This window comes from Engystomops pustulosus, chromosome 6 (assembly GCF_040894005.1).
Source record: "Engystomops pustulosus chromosome 6, aEngPut4.maternal, whole genome shotgun sequence".
NCBI classification, from domain to species: domain Eukaryota; kingdom Metazoa; phylum Chordata; class Amphibia; order Anura; family Leptodactylidae; genus Engystomops; species Engystomops pustulosus.
This window is the reverse complement of record NC_092416.1, coordinates 142,043,064-142,051,689: the sequence shown is the minus strand read 5'-3', so window position 1 is coordinate 142,051,689 and position 8,626 is coordinate 142,043,064.

The window sequence follows — 8,626 nt, the reverse complement described above, 5'->3', positions numbered from 1 at the left end:
TCTTTAATCTGTGTAGGAATATAGTATTCTAAAACTGCTACTGAGTAGGACTATTTTATGCACACTCCATAACAGATACAAGGTACCATGTATGTAAGGCTAATCACTAGTGGCTGAACAGAGTCTCACAGGATTTATTCTCAGGGACCAGGTTACACACTTCAGCCTCATAGAGCAGGGAAATGGCTTTAGAAACCTGCAATGCAGTCAGCAGCCAGTGCACTGCGTCTCATGGATCTAGATCATGAGGTCACTTCTAGAGAAACCAGATATATGCCATTAAATTACATTTTGCTGATTTAGATGCTGTGAGTTTCAGCTGATGGGAAACATATAAAGAAAATAGACAGTAAAGATTATGTTACATATCCTTAGAAGCACCTTACATAGACACACTGCATTCACATATCCTATTTTTCTATAGAACCCTGCAAGAAATTATCTAAATATATATATACATACACAGTACCTTGCAAAAGTATTTGGCTCCCTTAGACTTTTCTACCTTTTGCCACATTTCAGGCTTCAAACATAAAGATTTGGGTTAAGAATCAAGTGTGATACAATTGTGAAGAGGAACAAAATTTACTGGATATTTTAAACTTTTGTAACAAATAATAAACTGAAAAGTGGTGCGCCCAATATTATGTGACCCCCTTAAGTTAATACTTTGTAGCGCCACTTTTGGCTGCGATTACAGCTGCAGGTCGCTCGGAGTATTAGGTCTCTTTCAGTTTTGCACATCGGAGACTCAAATTCTTGCCCATTCTTACTTGGAGAACAGCTGGAGCTCAGTGAGGTTGGATGGAGAGCATTTGTGAACAGCAGTTTCTGGCTCTTTCCACAGACTCTCCATTGGATTCAGGTCTGGACTGTGACTTGGCCATTCACCACCTGGATATGTTTATTTGTGAACCTTCCATTATAAATTTTGCTTTATGTTTGGGTCATTGTCTTGTTGTCCCAGTCTCAGGTCTTTTTCAGACTCCAGATTCTTCTTTTTTCAGATTTTCAGATTCTTCCAGAATGGTCCTGTATTTGGCTCCATCCATCTTCACATCAATTTTAACCATCTTCCCCGTCCCTGCTGAAGAAAAGCCCAAACCAAGATGCTGCCCCCAACATGTGTGACAGTGGGGATGGTGCCACCACCGTGTGTGACAGTGGGGATGGTGCCACTACCGTGTGTGACAGTGGGGATGGTGCCGCCACCATGTGTGACTGTGGGGATGGTGCCACCACCATGTGTGACAGTGGGGATGGTGCCACCACCATGTGTGACTGTGGGGATGGTGCCCCCACCATGTGTGACTGTGGGGATGGTGCCACCACCATGTGTGACAAGTGGGGATGGTGCCACCACCATGTGTGACAAGTGGGGATGGTGCCACCACCATGTGTGGCTGTGGGGATGGTGCCACCACCATGTGTGACAGTGGGGATGGTGCCACCACCATGTGTGACAAGTGGGGATGGTGCCACCACCATGTGTGGCTGTGGGGATGGTGCCACCACCATGTGTGACTGTGGGGATGGTGCCACCATGTGTGACTGTGGGGATGGTGCCACCACCATGTGTGACAAGTGGGGATGGTGCCACCATGTGTGACAAGTGGGTATGGTGCCACCACCATGTGTGGCTGTGGGGATGGTGCCACCACCATGTGTGACAAGTGGGGATGGTGCCACCACCATGTCTGACTGTGGGGATAGTGCCACCACCATGTGTGACTGTGGGGATGGTGCCACCACCATGTGTGACAGTGGGGATGGTGCCACCACCATGTGTGATAGTGAGGATGGTGTGTTCATGGAGATGAGCTGTCTTGCTTTTACATCAAACATATCGTTTGTCATTGTGCCCAAAAAGTTTGATTTTGGTTTCATCTGACCAGAGCACCTTCTTCCATGTTTGGTGTCTTCCAGGTGACTTGTGGCAGACTTTAAACAAGACTTTTTATGGATATCTTTGGGAAATGACTTCTTCTTGCCACTCTTCCATAAAGGGCAGATTAGTGCAGTGTACGACTGATTGTTGTCCTATGGACAGACTCTCCCACCTCAGCTGTAGGTCTCTGCAGTTCATCCAGAGGGATCATGGGCCTTTTGGCTGCATCTCTGATCAGTCTTCTCCTAGTTTGAGATAAAAGTTTAGAGGGATGTCCTGGTCTTTGTAAATTTGCAGTGGTCTGATACTACTTCCATTACAATATGATCACTTGCACAAGCTCCTTTGGATGTTTAAAGCATAACTGTAAAGCTATAGTGATTTTTACCAAATTATTATATGTGATTCCCCCTGTGAAAACAAACATAACGATGCCTACTTTGTGCTGCTCATCCTTTTCTTTTCAAACTTCATTAGTACATGAAGTCTATGCCTGTGCTCTGTGAGCACTAAGGATTAATAGCTTATCTGCACAGAGCTGATATTGCGGATAACAAGGTGGGGGAAGGGAGCAGCATGAGGTGCAGAGACAGTTTTGTAGAATCACTAATTGGGACGGTGGGACTGATGGGGAACAGGGAGATCTTGTACCTCAATATTATGTGCAGGAGACATCTGTATTCACTGTCTTGGACACATCCAGCTCTGCTACATACACTGTCACATGGCCTCCTTCCCTGTGAGCAGGGTGCAGCAGCTCTTCCCCTCCCATGACACTGACTGAGAAACAGGAGGGCTTATCACCCCATGGAGAGGAGGCAGCTATTGCAGCTCTGAGGTAATCTGAGGGGTTTAGCAAGGAAACTGCTGCATATAGGTAACAAAGATAACAAGCGAAGTTGTTTTACATCCCAAGAGCTTTTGATTTGTAGAAAAAAAACAAAAACCTTTACAGTTACTCTTTAACGTTTGTGAAATCTTCTTGTATCTAAATCCAGCTTTAAACTTCTCCACAACAGCGTCACGAACTTGCCTGGCGTGTCCCGTGGTCTTCATGATGCTCTCTGCACTTTAAAGGGAGCCTGTCACCACAAATACATCTGGTGGTAGGTTCCTAGTAACTGACACCCTTTTTTTTTTTAGCTAAAAATTGTTTCCTTCAGATCCCCATAAAATCAAAGTTATCAACTTGCCTGGTATCTAGGGATCTACAGAGCAAGTGGGGTGAGTGGCCTAATGTCATGTGACCATGGTGACATCACAGGTCCTTTAGCCTCTTAACATTAGCAAACTGTACATACAAACATACATGCACATATCTGACCACATAAAAAATCACATCATGCCTGCATGGACTTCTACTCCTCTCCATGCAGGCTGCTGTGATTTCATGTGATATGATATGCTCTGATTTCATGAGATAAATGCTTGATGTACAGTTTGCTAGTGTTAGGAGGCTAAAGGACCTGCGATGGTCACATGACATTACTGCTATACGCAGAGAAAGCATGGAGACAAGCTGCTGGATTCAGCCCAAGAAGGCCATATGAAATATATGGATTATATTTATCATCATCAGTCATTTAGGACAACGTTGGACCACTCAGGCTGCATTCACACGTGGCGTTTTAGTTGCTTCAGAACGCATGTGTTTTAAAATGTTACTATGCATTTGGCTACTGTGGGAGTGTTTTTCTTCATTGCTAGAAGTATAGGTAGCTGTGTAAACATTTTCACAACTACTTACACGGGTGAATGCACCCTCAGAGATCCTCACTGAATTTCTGGAGTGAGTTTGCTGCACTGAAAGTAAAGAGGCCGAAAAATATTGCACGCCCCAGTTTTCAGTTTATTATTTTTCACAAGAGTATAAAATATCCAATAAATTTTGTTCCACCTCACACACGTGCCGCACCGTTACCCTCCGTACACAGGGAAAAGATAGGACATCTCTTTGAAGAGGGGAGAGTTCATCCCTCCTCATCTCCAGCGCGCCGGACGTGTGCCATTAATGTGAATGTAGCCTTAATTGGTACAGTTAAAAAAACCAAGCAGTCATCCTCCTAGATATAACATTCACAGAATTAAAGGGGTTGTTTTAGATCTATAAAAAAGTGCCTTTATTACCGCTTCTCCCTTCCCCATTCCTCACAACATCACACTGAAGTAGCGCGTTGCACAGAGGAAGAGAGCCGGCACTGCCACCGGCAAAACAGATCCAATGGTCAGATGAACGCTGGGTCTGTAGAAGTTTATCAGAGCTGCTGGGTCCCGCTCTGCTCCAACATCTGCCCCCACAGGGGCTCGTTTCCAGCTGTAACTGGGGCTCTTATAGATGTCCCAGTTACAGGTTAAAACCAGTATTTTAATAAAAATGTAAGAAAAATTTAAAAAAAGAAAAAAATGCAAAAATGTCCCCCAGGGTTCTTTTATGACCTCATGGGGACATATAAAGTTAAAACACACACACATGCATTACATTTAAATAAATATTTAAAAATAAACCTACAGTACAAATCTAAAGAATAGAAACTTTTGCCTAGCTCTGCAAAATAAGCAATTCTGTAATTTACACTCATTCGCTATCTGCAGCCGTTTGTCAGCTAGCAGACTAGCAGCTAGCAGTTACCTTGTCCCTCTGGCTGTCTATCTTTGGTTGGTTGCCATGGGAATCCATAGCTAGACGGGGAGAGGAGGGTGGGTGGATGATGTTGGGAGTGGTTACTAGCACATGCCGATTAGTAGCTGTAGAATATCAGTCCTGGCAGCATTTAAAAAGCTCCAGGACCTACAGTTCTGTTATAAGCATGTGATGAATCACATGTTTCAGGTCATCCAATTACATACCAGGAATGTAGCAGAGCTGTTTGTGTTTGAAAGTTTAAATATAGTAGAAATGTGTATGTATGAAAGTGTGAATGCACAAATAAAGACAGCTCAGGCTCCCCATCAGTTGTAATGACTGGCATCATATCCTGCGCACACAGCACAGTGTATATACAGGGCAACCTCTGTTAGCAGATCTCTTTCTACAGGAAAGTGGTGGTCTGCAGCTTCCATAGAGTATAATGGCCAAATATTAAAAATATAAGTGATTGAATTAAAAAAACTGTGTTTTAGGGAGGGGGTCCTCTTAGGGGCGTCTTCTGGAGAGGTTTCAAGGTGTGTTCACACGTGGCAGTGGTGCATGCATTTTCAAACGCATCAGAACAGCTGAGAAGAGCAGATTTACCTGATTACATAGCTGTTAACATTGCATTTACAAAACAGATGTGTTAACACAATGTTAATGCATGCATTTGTTAACACTATGTTAACACATAGTGTAGTATATTTGTAATATCACAATAATACATAAATATAGCATCAATTGTGTTCTGCCCAACCTGTATAAAACATATCCACTACTATCTGTGACTGGTGTGCAGTACAATACTTTATCACTAGGTGGCACTACAGTAGTGTGTAGCGGAGTCTATGTAGCACTAGTGCACTAGTTTGTTTCCTTGTGATCTGCTGCATTCAGCACAACCCAAGCCGCTTCCTACAGTGGATTTGTAGCATGAGTTTCCACTATTATTTTAGTTTGTGTGAAAGGATTAGGATATGAGCTCTTGACTGCATAAGTATGTTTTTTAATTTAAATAATAAAAAATGATTTTAAACTTTCATGCAAGTGCTAGATTTCCTTCTGTTTACACAGTATAAGGCAGTGATGGCGAACCTTCTATAGACCAAGTGCCCAAATTTCAACCAAAACCCAATTATTTATCACAAAGTGCCATCAAAAAAGTTTGAGAAGTAAGTTATTAAGAGCTGTTCTGCCCCAAATTTCAATCGTTTTGGCCTCTTGACGACACCAATACAGTTGAAAGAAGAACGGCAAATTTGGATTATCATTGTAGCTTCTCTTCAGGGTCCCCCTGTACAAGAAAGAAATATGGGGCCAGCACTAGGACCTCCAAAAATAATGCAGCCCTTTACACAACTCTCACTATTCCTGCAGTCCCAAGTAGACAATTATGTGTAGCGCTGAGAGCAGTTCGAGTCTCCTGGAACTGCAGGAGGATTCTTTGAGTTTGTTTGGTGAACTCTGTGCTGGGTAAATGGTTTGGGTGCCCACAGAGAGGGCTCTGAGTGCCACCTCTGGCACCTGTGCCATAGGTATGCCACCACTGGTATAAGGCAATGTCATGCACACATCCTATCTTATAGTCTTATTGAAGAAGATTTTACTATGTTGTATTCATTCAAATGAAAATGTTTTCATGAAAACAAGAAATAACTGAAGTGTAACTGTTTTTTTGTCAAAGCCATATCACTCCATTCCCATTGTCTACTTACGATGCCAGCACCTTATATTCCTACCTTTATGTTCATATGTTTTCACCTTTCTGCAACCCATGGACCTTTGTGTTTCTGCTGAACAGTGGTACAGTTGCTATGGGGCCCACAGTGTCAGGGGGCCCAGCCACACGCACCATTATATACATGTTGTGCTGCACATTGTATAGCATAATATGTATATAACAGCGCACATCTTACACAGTTGAACCAGGAGCTCAGGCAAGAAATGTGGTGGGAGGGGACAGCAGGACTAAGATTTTCTGTATATCTAACTTTCTACCATCTTCGTTCCCCATGTGGTCAGCAGCGACTGGGCTGCATGAAAGTAAACATGAGTGCATATTTTGCAGGACTCTGGCAGTGGTTCTCCTGTTCCTCCTTGCACAAAGGTGGAGGTAGTGGTCCTGCTGCTGGGTTGTTACCCTCATACAGCCCATTTCACATCTCTTGGTGTACTGGCCTGTCTCCTGGTAGCGCCTCCAGCCACTGGACACTACGCTGACAGACACAGCAAACCTTCAGGCCACAGTTCACATTGATGTTCAATCCTGAATGAACTGCACTACCTGAGCCACCTGGGTGTCATACAGGCACGTGGAGACCACACACAATACTGAGCCTCATTTTGTCTTGTTTTACGGACAAGTTGGAAAGTTGAATCAGCCTGTAGTGTGTTTTTCCACCTTAATTTTGTCGATGACTCGAAATCCAGGACTCCATTGGTTAATAAATGTAATTTCCATTGATGATTTTCTTGTGATTTTGTTGTTAGCTCATTCAACTTTGTACAGAACAAAGTAAGCAATGTATTATTTCATTCATTCAGATCTAGGAGGTGTTATTTGAGTGTTCCCTTAATTTTTTTGAGCAGTGTATAAGGCTATGGATGACTTATGGGGGCCAGATTTTCATTTTGTGTTATTGTACACAGTCACCCAAAATTTTGCAAAATCAAGGCCTATTAGATGAATATAGCATTATGTAGATTTGTGCATAGCAAATGTTAGGATAATAGTATATAGAAAGGTAATAACTCCAGACGTAGAATTGTGTAAAAAGATAAGTGGATTTATTCCATATTCAAAGCGACGTTTCGGCTCAAAGTGGGCTTGAGAGGCCAGAGGAGAATCAAATGAGGAAACAGGGGCTGATACCTGAACCCTAAGGGTGATGCCAGGCGTGGCGTTTTGAACCCGTTTTTTGGTCCGTTTTAAGCAGTCAGTCCAAAAACGCATCAGTTTTTGACGAGTTTTAATTAAGATAATTGGAAAAACCTGTCAAAAACAGATACGTTTTTTATGGACTGCTTGAAATTGGACCAAAAACGGGTTCGAAACGCCATGTGTGGCATCGCCATAAGGTTGTATTCAAGCTTTCAGTTTTTCAGAAGCAGTTTTTGAAGCCAAGAGAAGCTCCTCCTTTTTTCACTCCACTCCTGGTTTGGACATCGAAAACTGCATCTGAAAAACTGAATGTATGAACGCACCCTATGAGTAGCTGGTTTCCAGCCCCTTTCAATTCTTGCCTATTGGAAGTCTAGAATTTTAGGAATATCCGGCTGGGCTAGGTCAATCTTAGTATTTTAGCAAAAGGAAGTAAAGGCCCTCCGAACCCTCAAGTAAATTTTATATGTAACAGCCTTCTTACTTTTTTTTGGAGTGTGGAAATTACCTTACTGACCTTTCTTAACTAAAATCAACCATTCAAAAGCCATGCCATCAGATGCAAGCTTTGTATCTCTGGATGGAATATTGGGCCCCGAGAGAGGAGATCCGCAATGTCTTGAAGGATCCAGGGGTCTGTCACCGAAAGATCTCTCAAGGTTGACAAACCAAACTCTTTTTGGCCTATAAGGATGTAGCTACCCCACAGACTTGCCGGCATGACCACATGGCATCAGGTCGCGCTACCCGTGACCAGGCGAGGGGACCCAGAACACTCTCTCCCCCTCGCCATGTCAGCACAACTTGAAACCCAGACCGAGGTCTCCACAATGTCTCCCATCCAGGAACAGGAGACTACTGAGGCAACGGAGGTGGAGTCAGCTATTGTGTTTGTGGTTTCCTGTCCCTGCGGGTGGAACCCCACTCTCGGTGGTGCTGTCGTGGTAAGAGGGAAAGTGCCAGGGCTGCATTTATGCTGCTATGGGCACCCTATCTGAGCCCTTATGCTAATGCATAATGTGTATTAATGCATAATTTTGATGCCTTCAGTGTGAATCTACAATTTTTATAGTCATAAAATTACAGAAAACTCTATGAACAAGAAGTTGTGTCCAACCTTTTGGTCTGTACTGTACCTGGCACATGAGATCACTCCTAGCATCTTTTACCTGGAGTGCCTTGTGGTTTATTAAGCCTGTGTGCTGCCCCCTTAGATGCCCGGAGCACA